At 43.4% G+C, this 19,077-nt stretch overlaps 1 protein-coding gene across 6 annotated transcripts in view; it reads left to right on the top strand.

The window, feature by feature from the left end:
- The first annotated feature begins 705 nt into the window (after positions 1–705).
- LOC126481150 (adipokinetic hormone/corazonin-related peptide receptor variant I) overlaps positions 706–19,077 on the top strand; it is a 413,854-nt gene continuing 395,482 nt past the window's right edge. For all 6 annotated transcript variants that reach the window (XR_007587517.1, XM_050104713.1, XM_050104716.1 and 3 more), the window contains exon 1: positions 706–809. The gene's annotated coding sequence lies outside the window, so the exon portion shown is untranslated. The remainder of the gene's footprint in view (positions 810–19,077) is intronic.

Genomic DNA, 19,077 nt, shown 5'->3' with positions numbered 1-19,077 from the left:
ATTGTCGAGTTGTGATGCGCCGGTCGGCACGAATAATGGCATCTGCACGATTCAGCATGTCTGGAGCGGTGGCTGTGACAGGACGTCCCGATCGTGGCTGATCATGGAGTTCTGTTTCTACATTTCCTGAGGCTGTAACTTTCTTTACCCATCGCCCAACTGTACTCCTGTGAACTGCAGCATCGCCGTACACTGCACACAAACATTTATGGACGTTCACCACGATTTCTATTTCTGCACACAAGAATTCAATAACATCACGCTGATTGTAACATGAGTCGTATTCAGACGCCATTTTGACGCTGTACTACGGCTCTGCCATCTGCCAGAACGGTTCGAAACTTCACCGGCGTACAGAACAAACACCAAATGTGAAGCACCAACAAGGACGTTTGTCTATGTATATTAATGTCTGTTTAAAAAAAAAAATGTGGGGCATTACTTATTGAACGACCCTCGTATTTCCCGATACATCGAGAGCCGGTGATGATATTTTTTTAAAGATCGATATAGCGGATTCACGATATATTTAAAAATATCAACAGACCTAATTCGAAACAGAAGTGTGACTGTCGCTCGACGCGCGGATGATTGAGCCAGCAGCCGAATTGTGTCCATTTGGTGTGTTGTGTGTTTGCGGCGCCGCTTTTTCACGGGCCGGGGTGAGCAGATAGCGCGCGCTGTAAACAGCCGGGTCACCGAGCTGCCCCGGCGGCGCGAGGCAGTCCAGTCCGCCGCAGTAGGAGCACGGCGGCCGAGAAGCGCGTGTTACCAGCAGGCAGCGGCGTATCGCCTCACACCGAGCACAGGTACCGTGCCGCGTGCTCCACAGGTGCACACCTGTTGCTTTGTTTACAGCCAGCCACTGGTATGCCTCCTGGCGGCGAGCAGAACAAGTGTCGACTGCGAGTTTGCCGCGAGCAGCACTGTGGGTTTTCAAGCTGACGTGTTACCTCTTTGCTCGCCTGTAACATTTAGTGGGTTTGAAACTGTACGAAAAACAATCTCAACAACGCGACTTTTATCTAATCGTGAACCATGAACCAGGTGGCAATATTCGACCTGTGGAAATCTCTAATTCTGTTCGTGTATACTTGAACGGGAAATGTGCTTTTATAGATTCCGCCTCGAGCTGGAGGCAATAAATGTTTTTACTTCATGAAGATAGACACACGCACAGTTCGTGGATTTTTTAGTACCATCAGTGACTCCCCTATATTTTTCTGTCGAATGATAAGCAATGATTAAGATCCAGCGATCTGACAGGAACGATCATTCCAGGCAAATCATAAACTGTAAAGTACTAAACGTACCTAATTTTATACACGAAGTTCTCGTGTACGCCTTGCAATCACTTCCTGGACTATTTTTTTTTTTCAATTCTAAATTTTTCATCCGTTTTATGAAAATATTAATAAACACAGTATCTTAAGCATTACTCCGCTTTATTTCTAGTATATTTATGTAAATATCTTTGAGTAAACAACTAGCTGTCAGATTTGAATCTCCACGACTGTCAAAATAATAAAAAAAACGTATTACAGTACACGTGCAACATGAAATTATCCAACAGCTTTAAAACGTTACTGAAAAAATACAGCAACCAACAACTACAGAAGCAATAATAATTTATTCAAAGCTAACATAGATCCATCTACAAAGACGGAACGTGAGTACAACATCCAATGTAAAAAAACTTTCTAAATTAGGTATTATGTAAAATGTAAATAAATGTGATTGTTTACAGATGTACTGATGAATGCAATGAAGCCGAAATAAGTTTTCTTACTGAACTAAAATATCAGGAAGCATACAGTGTACCAGTTCTCTGCATAGTTTTCTGTCATGTGCTAACGTTACATTAAACAAAAGACAAAAAATAGAGTTTACTGTTTTATTTGTTTTACTCTCCCGTACTCACTTAGAGCCATCTTCAGTGGGATCTATAATGATGCAGTTATGATGATGATGTTTGGTTTGTGGGGCGCTCAATGCACGGTCATCAGCGCCCGTACAAAGTCCCAATTTTTTCACAGTCCAGTTTTTTTACACAGTCCAATCTAGCCACTGTCACGAATGATGATTAAATGATGAGAACAACACAAACATCCAGTCCCCAGGAAGATAAAATCCCCAACCCGGCCAGGAATCGAACCCGGGACCCCGTGATCCAGAGACAACAACGCTAGTCACTAGACCACGAACTGCGGACCTGATGATACAGTTATGATACACTTTTGTTTCGATATGTATTATCAAAGTGGAAAAAGTCGAAACGCGTATGGGAGAATAAAACACACTGCAGCAACAGAAGGCGTTTTTTATTTACAAAACATATATTTCTGTGTTTGCTGCGGAGGATGGCCACGCAAACAAACACGTTTACTGATTTAACCTAACGTAGGCATATCCGAAACAGGATGTAACAGAATAGAAAAAGGAAACTGTGTTTCGTTGTGTAAATCCAATTTAAAATTCTGCCTCATGTTTATTGGTTTCTATATATACCCAGTAATGTCATCGTTCTGTTTTTCTTAGCTGTATATAAAACGTCTCGGTCTGCATCGTATGGGTGGTTTCCTGGTCAGAGATGAGCCGCAAATGTCGGCTACGTCTTTCGTTATCTTTGGCTTCTCTCGTATTCCGATAACCTGCCTGCCACAGCTGTCTCTCTGCCTGGCTGACCAGCGTGTACTTTTCCACAGCGCCTGCAGGCAGTTTTGTACACGCCGCTCTGTACCAAAGGTTTCATTGGGTCTTCGCTGTTGAATAATAAATTAGCTACGTTGTTATTGTAATAAAACACCGATCTGTTGTTGCGAGACTAACTTTCTTGCGAGCCTATCTTAAATGTGGCAGAAATGTGGAATAGTGCAGCAGTTTCATGTACCTGTTTACTGGCTGCTGTTTACCACCGAACAACAGTAGCGCATTTTCACGCTTTTCCTTTTCCGTAGAATATCCCCAATCAGGTCAGAACCATAAAGCCGTTACTCTAAGTGGTACGTCTGATAGGCTGTGATTCCATTTAAAAAAGTTTTCGGACAACAGGAAAGCACTCATCTCGCTTACATTGAGATGTATGCACTGTTAAGAAAAGCGTAAAGATCACACTACAGAAAATGCAGTACGCCTGTTTAGTTTTAAATGGAAAAACAGTATTTCCTTTTTTCTGTATGTTAATTTAAGTTTCGGTTACGTAAATGCTATATTAAAACAGTTAATTCAAGATTATTTTTCATCATTTATGGAATATAATGAATTTCACATCAAAAAGGAAACATTATTCCAATTTATTGTTAAGTTTATCAGTAAGTGCCTAACGTAAACAAGTAATACTTTCCTTTGTAACGAGTCTGCATCTTAGCATTTTGTATAGGGTATCCCTTCCAATAACCGTCACGCGCATTTTCTCTGGTGTTTTGGCAGAGATTTGCAATTTCGTTTTTGCATGTGTAAATCTCGTCCAGTATCGGCGGAAAGCATAGGTATGTTTCCCGTACACAAACGAAACGATTTTTAAAGCGGAATATTACGTCCTCATCCGAGAAGCATATAGCTCTACCATCTAAGTCTAGTGCGGTATTTCGATTATCGATATGCTTTAAGAGGGAACGACGAAAATATTGTTCAAATTCATGATTTTTTTCTCCGTACTGGATAGGTAGACAAAAGGGGTTTGTTGCAATGAATAAAGGATAGAAATTTTTATTGGTATTTTTTGCTGAAAAATATTGATATCTTCACTGTGTGATTGGAATTATTCAGAGGAACCTCTGAAAGGAGGTAGATCGAGGATTGTCGCTGTAACTCGGGTTGTGGTTATCTGAAACATGAAAATAACGCGTCACCCTGACCCTTACAGATGTAATTTTAGTTCAGCGAAGGAATTTGCAAAAAAAGGCCTTTCTGCCAAATTATAAATATTTGAAAAATGGCCATTTTTGGACCCCTCCTCTTTGGCCCAGAAAAATACTAAATATCAACGTAAAAAAATCGGCTACGTAGAGCTGAAAAGAATTTAATTTGCTTCAAGGGAGACCAAAAATCGTTAAGATTGGATGAAAATTGTACCGTGGGCGACGACAACCATGCAGAAAACATGGTTTTGAGATAAACAAGTTTAAAGTTTGACAAGTATTTATCACATAAAATTGGGGACAAAGCGGCTATCAACAATACCTGCTCCATGATAACTATCGCCCCAGCTAGTGGATGGCCGCTTTCTGCTACGTTGACCTGATAGTCCTCATTTTCGTCCTCAAAGAGCTTTTCGTCGCTGAGCGCATCGCCGCTGGGGTCTCTGTTTTCACAGAATCGACGCATATAACATATTTGGAACTTATGTCCCAATGAGACTATTGAAACTTTCGTTCACATTTTGAGTAAAACCGACCAAACAATGCTCCAGCAAATTAGGTTTCATCTACATCTACATCTACATGATTCCTCTGCTATTCACAATAAATTGCCTGGCAGAGGGTTCAATGAACCACCTTCAAGCTGTCTCTACCGTTCCACTCTCGAACGGCGCGCGGGGAAAACGAGCACTTATTCTGTGCGAGCCCTGATTTCTCTTATTTTATCGTGATGATCATTTCTCCCTATGTAGGTGGGTGCCAACACAATGTTTCCGCAATCGGAGGAGAAAACTGGTGATTGAAATTTCATGAGAAGATCTCGTCGCAACGAAAAACGGCTTTATTTTAATATTGCCACTCCAGTTCACGCGATAATACAAGACGAGCTGTCCTTCTTTGTAATTTTTCGATGTCATCCGTCAGTCCCACCTGATGCGCATCCCACACCGCACAGCAATATCCCAGAATAGGGCGGACAATCGTGGTGTAAGCAGTCTCTTAGTAGACCTGTTGCACCTAAGTGTTCTCCCAATGAATCTCAGACGTTGGTTTGCTCTACCCACAATATTATCTACGTGATCGCTCCAATTTAGTTTTTTTTGTAATTGTAATCCCTAATTTTTTTAGTTGAATTAACAGCCTTCAGATTTTTGTGCCTTATCGCATAATCGAAATTTACCTGATTTCTTTTAGTATTTGAACTTCACACTTTTCCTTATTCAGGGTCAGTTGCCACTTTTCGCACCATACAGATATCTTATGTAAATCATTTTGCAAGTCGTTTTGATCATCTGATGACTTTACAAGACGGTAAATAACAGCATCATCTGCAAACAATCTAAGACGGCTACTCAGATTGTCTGCTATGTCGTTAATATACATCAGGAACAATAGAGTGCCTATAACACTTCCTTGGGGTACGCCGGAGATTACTTCTGTTTTACTCGTCGACTTTCCGTCTATTAATACGAACTGTGACCTTTCTGACAGGAAATCACGAATCCAGTGGCACAACTGAGGCGATACTCCGTAGGCACGCAATTTTGTTAGAAGCCGCTTGTGAGGAACGGCGTCGAAAGCCTTCTGGAAATCTAAAAATATGGAATCAATTTGGCATTCCCTGTCGGTAGCACTTATTACTTCATGAGTGTAAAGAGCTAGTCGTGTTTCACAAGAACGATATTTTCTGAAACCGTGCTATGTCAATAAATCGTTTTCTCCGGGGTACTTCTTAATGTTCGAATACAATATATGTTCCAAAACCCTACTGCAAATCGACGTTAGTGATATAGGCCTGTTATTCAGGGGATGACTCCTACTTCCCTGTTTGGGTATTGGTGTGAATTGAGCAGTTCTCCAGTCTTCAGGTACGGATCTTTCTGTGATCTAGTGGTTGTATATAATTGCTAAATATGGAGCTATTTTATCAGAATACTCTGAGAGGAACCTGACTGGTATATAATCCGGACCGGAGGCCATGCCTTTATTAAGTGATTTTAGCTGCTTCGTTACTCAAATGGTTCAAATGGCTCTGAGCACTATGCGACTTAACGTCTGAGGTCATCAGTCGCCTAGAACTTAGAACTAATTAAACCTAACTAACCTAAGGACATCACACACATCCATGCCCGGGGCAAGATTCGAACCTGCGACCGCAGCGGTCGCTCGGCTCCAGACTGTAGCGCCTAGAACCGCACGGCCACTCCGGCCGGTTACTTCGTTACTCCGAGGATATCTGCTTCTATGTTTCTCATCTTGGCAGATGTTCTTGATTGGAATTCAGGAATATTTACTTCGTCGTCTTTGGTGAAGGATTTTCGGAAAACCGTGTTTAATAACTCTGCTTTAGTGGCACTACCGAGCGAGGTGGCGCAGTGGTTAGACACTGGACTCGCATTCGGAAGGACGACGGTTCAATCCCGCGTCCGGCCATTCTGATTTAGGTTTTCCGTGATTTCCCTAAATCACTCCAGGCAAATGCCGGGATGGTTCCTCTGAAAGGGCACGGCCGACTTCCTTCCCCATCCTTCCCTAATCCGATGAGACCGATGACCACGCTGTCTGGTCTCCTTCCCCAAACCAACCAACCAACCAACCTTAGTGGCACTGTCATCAGTGACTTCACCGGTGTTATCGCGCAGTGAAGGTATCGATTGCGTCTTGCCATTGGTGTGCTTTATGTATGACCAGAATCTCTTTGGGTTTTCTGCATCTCGCATTGAAGTACACGCCATGTTACACAGATTGATATAAATAGAGGCGATGACAATGTATTTACATTCGAATTCCGTAACTTAAAAAAAGATTCGATTTTTCTCGACCGTCACCCTGTCATACCCCCACAACAGGGACAGTAGAACACGGAGAGCAACCGGTGGTGCAACAGCTGCAGCGCCGCCCTGGCCCGGGCTGCCTGCTACCGCCGTGCAGCACCGCTGCTCAGTCGCTGCTGTACTACTGGTTATTCCTCGTGTGTAACTGTCCCTGTTAATGCATACCGATAATCCAAATATCGCGCTAGACTAATCTGGGACCGCTCTGTCGAATGGACACAAACAATCGATATAATTATAAGCTTTCCGTTGACACTGTGCCTCATACGAAATATGTGATGAGCAGTAGTTCTTTAGGCTGGTTCCAATTACACATCAGAAAAACGAAATTGCAAAAATCTGCCGAAACACCACCTATCGACTCTTCAGAGATAAACACGGTGTACCTTATGTGTCCATGCCAGTAACATGTATGTAAGTCCAAAGCCATTGTCCAGTTGTGGGACAATCAGCTGTCCCCTCACGATGCCCTAGAAAGCCGAAACCCAATTCGTGATCAAATAAATAACGATTTTGCTGAACAACAGGAAAGTGTTTCGTTTCTATATTCTAATCGTGTTCTGTCAACCACTTACAGAAATTGTGATTAATGTTCTTAAATAGTATGTACAATGGATGCTCTCAGAAGGACGCACCCCAACATTCATTCAGCCATTTGTATGGGGTAGTTTTCAGTATCCTGTGTGTTGAAATCCTTATCTCAAAGCAGCAGCTACAATTCCTTCCGATAGCCCAGAAACCGGCTTGAATCTAACCAAATGAGGAAAGTGAAGTTGACAATCCCAGAGGGCAAAATGCTACGCACAAGGACTGAAGAAACTTGCATCGATATTGTGTATGGTTAGATCGACGTGGTGGTTACAAAAAAGGTAACACTATTTTTAAATTTGAAACCATTAAGAATTTTGTTACTCTTGGCATCATTTTTATTTTACGTCTGATAGGCCTTTAATTTTGAACGGTGTCACAAGTTACGAGGAGCTGGTAATATCCTTTGGGAGAGTGAGGTGGTTTCTGGACGTTTACAGGAATTTGTTGTGTAGGCGCTAATACTACGCGCTACTGGTGTTGGAGTCAGCTGACGCAGCCGTCAACTTCAGTGACCTGACTAAACCCTGACCCCGCTACCGTAAATGGATCCAGTGCGCTGTTATGTTAGCACCTGGTTAGGTTTGGTCCATTTTCGATCTCACGACAGTAGTGTGACGTAGCTGTACCACACTACTGGCCATTAAAATTGCTGCACCAAGAAGAAATGCAGATGATAAACGGGTATTCATTGGACAAATATATTATACTAGAACTGACACGTGATTACATTTTCACGCATTCAGTACCCAGAACAACCACCTCTGGCCGTAATAACGGCCTTGATACGCCTGGGCATTGAGTCAAACAGAGCTGCCCATGCAGCTTCAACACGGTACCACAGTTCATCAAGAATTGTGAGTGACTTATTGTGACGAGCCAGTTGCTCGGCCACCATTGACCAGACGGTTTCAATTGGTGAGAGATCTGGAGAATGTGCTGGCCAGGGCAGCAGTCGAACATTTTCTGTATCCAGAAAGGCCCGTACAGGACCTGCAACATGCGGTCGTGCATTATCCTGCTGAAATGTAGGATTTCGCAGAGATTGAATGAAGGGAAGAGCCACGGGCCGTAACACATCTCAAATGTAACGTCCACTGTTCAAAGTGTCGTGAATGCGAACAAGAGGTGACCGAGACGTGTAACCAATGGCATCACATACCATCACGCAGGTTGATACGCCAGTATGGCGATGACGAATACACGTTTCCGAAGTGCGTTCACCGCGATGTCGCCAAACACGGATGCGACCATCAGGATGCTGTAAACAGAACCTGAATTCATCAGAAATGACGTTTTGCCATTCGTGCACCCAGGTTCGTCGTTGAGTACACCATCGCAGGCGCTCCTGCCTGTGATGCACCGTCAAGGGTAACCGTAGCCATGGTCTCCGAGCTGATATCCATGCTGCTGCAGACGTCGTCGAATAGTTCGTGTAGATGGTTGTTCTTTTGGTGTCACCGCCAGACACCGCACTTGCTAGGTGGTAGCTTTTAAATCGGCCGCGGTCCATTAGTATACGACGGACCCGCGTGTCGCCACTATCAGTGAATCCAGACTGAGCGCCGCCACACGGCAGGTCTATAGAGACACTTACTAGCACTCGCCCCAGTTGTACAGCCGACTTTGCTAGGAAAGGTTCACTGAGAATTACGCTCTCATTTGCCGAGACGATAGTTAGCATAGCCTTCAGCTAAGTCCATTGCTGCGACCTAGCAAGGCGCCATTTATCCTTTGCTATGTATCTAATGAAGCATGTACAGTAACAAGACTAATGTTCACCAATTGTGGATTAAAGTTAAGTATTCCAGGAGCTACGTACTTTTCTTTATAGCATTCATTACGTATCCTGTTTCAGACCTCACGCCAGCCTGCGTGAGTTTAAGCGCGTGCCTTTCGGTGACCCGTCACTGTGGACTGGTTGTCTTGTCAGTCCACAACAGTTCTCTTGCAAACGTCCCCATCCGCCATACGGATAAGATACCTGTCATCTCGACTGATAGTGATACGAGGCCGTTGGGATCCAGCACGGCGTTCCGTATTACCCTCCTGAACCTACCGATTCCATATTCTGCTAACAGTCACTGGATGTCGACCAACGCGAGCAGCAGTGACGCGATACGATAAACCGCAATCGCCATAGGCTACAATCCGACGGAAACGTGATGGTACGCATTTCTCCTCCTTACACGAGGCATCACAACGACGTTTCACCAGGCAACGCCGGTCAACTGCTGTTTGTGTATGAGAAATAGATTGGAAACATTCCTCGTGTCTGCACGTTGTAGGTGTCGCCACCGGCGCCAACCTTGTGCGAATGCTCTGAAAAGCTAATCATTTGCATATCACAGCATCTTCTTCCTGTCGGTTAAATTTCGCGTCTGCAGCACGTCATCTTCGTGGTGTAGCAATTTTAATGGCCAGTAGTGTATACAGGCAGACTCAACATTTATTACTTCTTATTGTCTGTCAAACTGAATGCCGAAGACCAGTCTTTGCATTTAAGTTACAGTGGTCCATAGAAATTACTACAAACAGAAGCGAACCGATTGCACTGAAGGTGCTTTCCATTTCTGCTCCATTGTTTTGAGCAAATCGAGACTTAGGTCAATGCCGAAAGGATACAGTATTTTACACAAGAGGCAGAAACACTGGCGTCCAAAATTAAAGCAGCAAACCGCCATTTTCCCGACCACTCCCTAATTCACAGTATAATCACATAAAGTGTCAACAGATGTCCGTACGATCGTGTTCTGCACGGAGATGGCATTCTGCTCAACGGACAATCACGCCAATGATGACGTCATGGCACATATCAAACGAGGTAGTGTTTGCCGGATAGACCCACATCCACGATCGTTGTGTCTACAGTCACAGACGGTGCACTGTGACACAGGGAAGACGCCTACCAGTCTCTCTGCGGTGGGGGGCCATAGGAAGAATCGAAGCAGGACATTGGCAAATTGATGTGGCCCGATGCCTCAATGTGAATCGTTGTGTTGTTTCTCGAATGTGGGAACAATTTGTAGAGACCGAAACTGTTTAATGGAGACGAGGTCAGGACCGGCCACGGGTGACATCAGAAATGACTGTTATTTGGCTGTAAGAGTGCAATGGTACCACCTTAGCACTGCGCTGCAACTGGCATCTTGCCTTCAAGCACCCATTGTATGTGTTGTGTAGAGGCAACGGCGTACAGAAGGCTTGGGCAGAGTGGCCTTCATTGTCGGAAACCTGCTGTGTGTGTACCTCTGACCCATCCTCACGGAAGGGAACATCTAGAGTGGAGTCATCATCATGTCATCTGGACGCTCGAACAGTGGGCCAATATTCTTCTCACAGATTAGTCCAGATTTGATCTGGAGAGTGATTCTCGGCGAATTCGCATCTGGAGGGAACGCGGAATACGATTTTGGGAATCAGACATTGTCGAAATAGACCGATATCGAGGAGGATTCCTAAGGGTGTGGGCAAGGATTGTGTTCACCACTCGAACACCTCTTCATAAAATTATACCGGTGAATGGGTAAGTGCTATTTTGTCAAAAAATGACACATTGAGCCTCTGGCTGTGTACAAAATATAAGTTGACTCTTACACAGAAGATTACAGCAACCAACCATTTTTTATAATGCTATTTATTTACTTAAATAGCGCCGTTACCGGTTTCGAAACGACAGGTTCATCCTCAGACGGCTAGTTCACGTTTTACATTACGTTTGATGTTTTGTTTCCCCGTCTGACGAAACTTCCTTGGCGTGGTGATGCCCTACAACCAAAACAAGATGTGAGACAGCGTCTTTTTGATCGTAATTGTGCCTCACGACCATTTTAAGTGTTGTAAACAAATTATTATTATTAAATGGAAGATGTTTCGTTTACTTACAATGAAGAATCCGTGCCATTACGTTCCAGTGCAGGTTGTTTATCATCTTGCAACATCGAAAACAGTATAATGCGCTTTTTTGTGTGTAGACATGCACATAATGCAACGCACCCGTCACACACGTAGAAGTTTCATCACGTGGAGGTATGAATACAAAGATGGCGATATTACAACCATAACAATTCCAAAGACTTCCACTCTCAGAGATATTTCATTATGTACGTGCATGTGACAGTAGATATTTACAAACTGCTAATGTTACGTTACTTACTATTTACCTTGAAAAAGATCTGAATAAAATTAAGGTAAAAAAATAAAGCAGTAAGTTATGAAGTGTTACTGCAGCGATATTACGTAAATATTATGGCATGCATTGGAACAAAAGCAAATGATAAGCGCGAGACGTACGTAGTAAATATTACAAATATGGAAATATTATGGCATACATTGACAGCGCAGTAAATGGGTTGGGATAGATGTGCATATATAAATATTACAAAACTGGAAAGCGGGTGAATGAAATTTTGAAGAAAGGCTGCATGCCTAACTTGGTTTGTTCGTTGAGGAGATTTTGTGGTGATTTGGTTTTATGTGCATATATTTCAATCTCCTGAAGCAAATTCATAAAGCTACCTTTCTCAGCTGTTTCGCCCAATCAAATTACTGGTTTTACTAATGCTTTGCTGCGAAATTCCAGAGAACATGTTTTCTTGGTTGCTTTGATGGTCCGTACAAACAGAGGGAAAAACCAAGTGCTTCTTGGTCCGAGGAAGATACGGAGCAAGCAGTAAGAAGCGTTACAGGAGCTACTCTGGATAAAGTTACGCAAAATACTGCATGGTTTCACGAAGGGTATGTCGGTGCAAAAAGGACGAAAAATGTTTACTGGTGGTAAATGCTTGCGATTTCGACACTGAAATACACTGGGCGGAATAGTCTCTTGACTGGGTGGCATAGCTCCACCACTTTTATTCAGCGTGATTTCTGACCTCTTCAGATGCTTGATTAGTACTTTTTTCGTGTAAAGGAATTTCGACCGTTTAAAATACTGGAATGTATGTACAATCAACATACCATAACATTATTACAATCACGGATATGGAATTTCTACCCTCTATATGCTGGAATGTATGTACAATAAGTATACCATAATATTATTGTATTCACAAATATTTTAAAATATTTCATGTTATATTGTATAGACCTTACAGTTGAAATGGACGTAATAGCCCCGCTGTGCCCTATAAAATGGAGACTAGCAATAGCAAGAAAAGCGTTTCTGAAAAAGAGAAATTTGTTATAATCGAATATAGACTTAAGTGTTAAAAAGTCTTTCTGAAAGTATTCGTAGAGAGTGTAGCCATGTATAGAAGTGGAACATGGGCGATAGACGTTAGACAACAAGAGAATAAAGGATTTTGAAATGTGAATTCTGAAGATTATATGGATAGATCGCATAACGAATGAGGAGATTCTAAACAGAAATCGGAAGAAAAAAAATTTTTGCACAGCTTGACTAGCAAGAAGGGATAGGTTGTTAGGACAGATTCCGAGACATCGAGGGATCACCAATTTAGTATTGGCGGGACGTGTGAGGGATACAAATCGTAAACGGAGACCAAGAGATGAATACAGTAAACAGTTTCAGAAGGATGTGCAGGGATAGGCAAAATAATGTGAATACCTGTTCTTACTTGGGAATAGTTTATTAATAAGGGGTTGGGCCACCATTTGCCCGTAATACAGCTGCGGTCCTTCTTAGAATGATGGCATATAATGATTGTATAGTCTCCAGTGGAAAGTTATGCCACTCTTCAGTCAGAACATCTTCTATCTCCTGTAGTGACAAGAGAAGCGGAAATCTGCTCTGGAGTATGCTCTCCAATACCGCCCACAAGGGTTCGATAATGTTAAAGTCCGTGAACTGTATTGGTCAGGGAAGACGCTGTAGTTAAGTTTCATGCTCCTCATACCACGATTGTACTGACCTGGCTGTGTGAAAGGGTGCATTATCGTCATGAAATATGGCGTCATTGTTGGGCAACAACATTTGAATCATAAGGTGCACCTGGTCACCTAAAACGTTCACTCCTTTGAGGGTAATTATGGGACAAGCAGAATACCATTACATGGTTGCCCACACCATCATACTTCCACCTCCGCGCTTAACCGTTGGAATCAAGCATTCAAGACTGTAGGCTTCCTTTGGCGTTCTCCAGAGATAAATCCGGCCCGACCTTGGAAATAACGAAAACCTTGTATCGTCGGACCATATGACGAGTTTCCACTGATCAGCCCTCCGGGATTTATGCTCCCGACACCATGTCTTCTTTGCGTTGGTTGTCATCACTAATGGTTTCGGTACCGCAGCTCGTCCATGAATATTTGCTTTATGGAGTTCTCGGCGGACAGTGTCGATAGGAACGGGATCTCGAAGACGGCTATTGAGCTCTGCAGTCACTATAGCCACCGTAGTTTTGTGTTGTTTTGGCATAATTCGTGCTAGCATACGACAATCTCTGTCATTTAGTTTTGATTTGCGCCCACTATTACGTTTACACGATGATGTTTTTCCATGTTTTCTGTAGGCTGTCATGACTGTTGAAACAGTTGCTCTTGAGACATTCAGTAAGTTGGCTGTCTTGTTACTGATGCTCCAGCTAATCGGGCTCCCACAACCTACCCTCTTTGGAACTCTGTTGGGTCTTTCATTGGACGTCGACCTCGGCCTCTGAATGCAAATACGAAATGTGCACTACTCATAAACAATCTGCACTGATACCTAGTCCGTACTGAACACGCACAGTCCAGCGCGACACGTGACCGACCTGCGTTGTTGACCGTCAAACAAAACCACCCCATTACCACCACTGCCCACATTGTTTTGCCAAGCCCCTGTAAGGGGCAGCATTTATTCGAAGATGAAGAGGCTTGCACAGGATAGAGTAGCATGGAGAGTTGCATCGAACTAGTCTTCTGACTGAAGACTGCAACAAATATATGGGTTAGCAAAAGACTCTGCAATCCCTCCCACAATTATGGGATAAGACTTAACTGAAATATTTCAGGTTATTGCATGACGAAGTTCCTTTCAAAAGTAAAGGACCGTTGCGAGTTGTGTGGTGAGAGAAACATAGGCAGAGCGCTGACATTGCTCCCTGGCGACACCCGCCTGAGCAGCACTAATTTTAATTCTCTTGCAGAGAGTGTCTGCATAGATACGAGGCCCTGATGTTGGCTATTGTGTCTGAACCAGCCTTATGTTAGTTGCTGCTCGCATGGGATCGCTGCGCACTTGTCACGCAGTTCGGGAAAAGCGGCATAGGGAGGTGCTGGCGACAGAGCGACACAGCTCTACCGTAATATAAGCGAATTACTTTTGAATATATTATGCGAGTGACAGTCATCAATGTGTTACAATACTATCAAAAACAGTCTTGATCACAATTTATTTATTACAGTGACCGGTTTCGACCACTACTGTGGTCATCTTCAGACCAATGAGTAAGAACCTCCTTTTGATGGAGAATCACTACTCAAAGTTTTTGATAGTAAATATTAGTACTCTACCAGCCATTAAAATAGGTACACTAAGAAGAAATGCATATGATAAACGGGTATTCATTGGACAAATATATTTTACTAGAACTGAGAGGTGATTACATTTTCACGAAATTTGGGTGCATAGATCCTGAGAAATCAGTACCCAGAACAACCACCTCTGGCCGTAATAACGGCTTTGATACGCCTGGGCATTGAGTCAAACAGAGCTTGGATGGCGTGAACAGGTACAGCTGCTCATGCAGCTTCAACACGATACCACATTTCATTAAGAGTAGCGACTGGCGTATTGTGACGAGCCAGTTGCTCGGCCACCATTGACCAGACGTTTTCAGTTGGTGAGAGATCTGGAGAATGTGCTGGCCAGGGCAGCAGTCCAACATTTTATGTATCCAGAAAGACCCGTACAGGACCTGCAACACGCAGTCGTGCATTATCCTGCTGAAATGTAGGGTTTCGCAGGGATCGAATGAAGGATAGAGCCACGGGTCGTAACACATCTGAAATGTAACGTCCACTGTTCAAGGCGCCATCAATGCGAATAAGAGGTGACCGAGACGAGTAACCAATGGCACATCATGCCATCCCGCCGGGTGATACGCCAGTATGGCGATGACGAATACACGCTTCCAATGTCAGTTCACTGCGATGTCGCCAAAAACGGATATGACCATCATGATGCTGTAAACATAACCTGGATTCATCCGAAAAAATGACGTTTTGCCATTCGTGCACCCAGGTTCGTCATCGAGTACACCACCGCAGCCGCTCCTGTCTGTGATGCAGCATCAAGGGTAACGGCAGCCTTGGTCTCCGAGCTGATAGTCCATGATGCTGCAAACGTCGTCGAACTGTTCGTGCAGATGGTTGTTGTCTTGCAAACGTCCCCATCTGTTTACTCAGGGATCGAGACGTGGCTGCACGATTCGTTACAGCCATGCGGATAAGATACGTGTCATCTCGAATGCTAGTGATACGAGGCCGTTGGGATCCAGCACGGCGTTCCGTATTACCCTTGTGAAGCCACCGATTCTATATTCTGCTAGCAGTCATTGGATCTCGACGAACGCGAGCAGCAATGTCGCGATATGATAAACAGCAATCGCGATAGGCTACAATCCGACCTTTAACAAAGTCGGAAACGTGATGGTGAGCATTTCTCCTCCTTACACGAGGCATCACAACAACGTTTCACCAGGCAACGTCGGTCAACTGCTGTTTGTGTATGGGAAATAGATTGGAAACTTTCCTCATGTCAGGAAGTTGCAGGTGTCGCCACCGGCTCCAACTTTGTGTGAATGCTCTGAAAAGCTAATAATTTGCATATCACTACATCTTCTTTCTGGCGGTTAAATTTCGCGTCTGTAGCACATCATCTTCGTGGTGTAGCAATTTTAATGGCCAGTAGTGTAATATAAGCGGTTGGGGGATTGGTGGTTCACATACAGAAGGTTCCACAGGTGATATTTGATACATCTCATATTCTTCTTTCTCCTTCGATTTCATATATCTGTAGATCACGTGAAGTAACTTCCTTATGGTTTTTTCTTCTTTTCTGATCAGCAATAGAGGTGCAACATGTCATTCATAGAACGAGATGTTCCACGTCCTTGATATCCACTGGCCGACGGCAGATGTTCGTGGGTTAACGTAGTTAGTAAATAGGAAGCACCCCACTTTCGGGAAGTTTTTATGATGGATTGTGAAAATCGGAATTGTACCGATCCTGTGCTATCGGCAATGTGGGCCGGGGACTGGATTGGTTTGCTCCGTGGGACCACGAGAGGAAGGCATAGAGCGGACGTGACCTCCATGATGCCAAAGAAATCATGACGGCATTGATGTTGACATTTTACTGTACTACTGTGCTAAGTCACGTGTAAGACGGACGCCTGACAACACCTAACTGGAATGTAACGCATGTGTAGTCGATTCATTAAGAGAAGTTAGAGCTGTTCGTTGTAGAAAATACATCGAGTTTAACTTCTCTGAGTATGTTATTCCACAGGAACAAGAACAGCCTCTTTCAGCGTCTTCGACGCAACGAATCGAAGTCCGCAGGGGAGAAGCTGTGCCACAGTTCAAGGGTGGTGAATAGCAGGACCCGTGCGGCGTTGTTGGTATTATACGCCGACGGCGAGAGAAAAGTGAGAGAAGCAACAAATTTAGCACGATAAGCAAGTTACGGATCGTCTGCTGGACTCTTTCAGCGGCCTATTCCTAACACTCCCATTAAGGAAATAAAAACCAAGGAAACAATCCACAGGCAGCCCTGTATTTATTCATTCTTTTTCTGTGTTCTTTTCTCCTTTAATGTATTCATACCATGATGCGCTTTCTGATCTTTTCCTGAATACCCCCGTAGGTCTTAATCCTATTTCGGAAAGTTACGCAGTCTAGAATTTCTGCTTTCGTAACGTTAATTTCTGCTAAGTCATTTTTCACTTCGCTGAAGCAAGAGAATTGCATTTTGGGATTGTTTCTTTTCTAAATGGCCACTTTTTTGTCAGTCTTACCGGGTTCATTCCAACCTATATCTACAGAACTACTTTGCAATTCACACTTCAGTGCCTGGCAGAGGGTTCTTGGAACCACCTGCAGACTATTGCTCTACCGTTCCACTCTCGAACAGCGCGTGGGTATAATGAACACTGATTTCTCTTATTTTATTACAGGTGTTCGCTTCTCCCTGTGTATGGTAGCAACATTAAAATATTTTTGCATTCTGAGCAGACAGTTGGTGATTGAAATTTCTTAAAAATATCTCGTCGCAGTGAAAAGCACCTTTGTTTTAATGACTGTCATCTCAACACACTTATCAATCGAACTGCCATTCTTTGAACTTTTTCAATATCCCCTGTTCAATCTTGTCTGGTAAGATGATGATGATGATGATGATGATGATGATGATGATGTTTGGTTTGTGGGGCGCTCAATTGCGCGGTCATCATCGCCCGTACAAATTCCCAACCTTTGCTCAGTCCAATCTCGCCGCTTTCATGAATGATGATGAAACGATGAGGATAACACGAACATCCAGTCATCTCGAGGCAAGAGAAAGTCCCTGACCGCTTCGGGAATCGAAAACCCGGGACCCCGTGCTCAGGGAGCGAGAACGCGACCGCGAGACCACGGACTTCGGACTTGTCTGGTAAGGATCTCATACAGTACAATACTCTAGCAGAGGGCGAACAAGACAAGTGTAGTTTGTCTCTTTAATAGAACTGTGGCATATTCTAAGCGTTCTGCCCATAAAACGTAATCTCTGGTGTACCTTCCGTACAACATTATCTGTGTGGTCGTTCCAATTTAAGTTGTTCCTAATTGTAATTCCTAGGTATTTAGTTGAATTTATGGCCTTTAGATTCGTGTTGTTGTGCAACCGAAATTTAACGGATTTCTTTTTACACTCATGTGGGTGACGTCACACTTTTCCTCATTGACAGACGATTGCCACATTTTGCACCACACAGACCTCGTGTCTAAGTCATTTTTCAATTGTTTTTGATCTTGTGATGAGTTTACTGGACGGTAAATGACAGCATCATGTGCAAACAATTTAAGAGGGCTGCTCAGATCGTCTCCTAAATCGTTTATGTAGATTAGGAACAACAGCGGGCCTACAGTGCTCCCTTGGGGATCGCCGGACATAATTTCTGCTTTACTTGATGACTTTCCGTCGATTAATACTTTCTGACAGGAAATCACGAATCCGGTTACCAAAAAAAAAAAAAAAAAAAAAAATTGGTTCAAATGGCTCTGAGCCCTATGTGGGCACTATGGGACTTAACTTATATCAGTCCTCTAGAACTTAGAACTACTTAAACCTAACCAACCTAAGGACATCACACACATCCATGCCCGAGGCAGGATGCGAACCTGCGACCGTAGCAGTCGCGCGGTTCCGGACTGTAGCGCCTATAACCGCTCGGCAATCCAGTTACACAATTGAAGCAATACTCAATGGGCACGCAATATGATTTTTTTTTTGTCTTTACTGGGAGTTATATTTTATTTTAAGTGTCCTTCGTTAATTGACAAGCCATTTCTCTTCTCTGGATTTTATTTTTGTTTGTCTCGTTACCTTGACCGTTTGACTCTTTTCTTCCCTGCTTCCCTATATTTGTTTTACTGTATCTTGCGCTTAGCAGTTTTGAAGCATTTTCAATCTTCATTACGAATTCTATCTTCTATAAAGATATTTGATACACGCGCTCATTAGATAAACGAAATATCCTACGGAACTTTTGTGGAAAGTGCGAATATCATTGATTTGTGGCTACATATCGCTAGTTATGGCAACCAGCAGTAAAAGGGTAGAACAAATCCGATTAAAATGCTCTGAACGA

The sequence above is a fragment of the Schistocerca serialis genome, chromosome 5 (assembly GCF_023864345.2).
Source record: "Schistocerca serialis cubense isolate TAMUIC-IGC-003099 chromosome 5, iqSchSeri2.2, whole genome shotgun sequence".
In the NCBI taxonomy this organism is placed as follows: domain Eukaryota; kingdom Metazoa; phylum Arthropoda; class Insecta; order Orthoptera; family Acrididae; genus Schistocerca; species Schistocerca serialis.
Note: the sequence above shows the minus strand (reverse complement) of the source record. Positions and strands in the feature narration are given on the sequence as shown.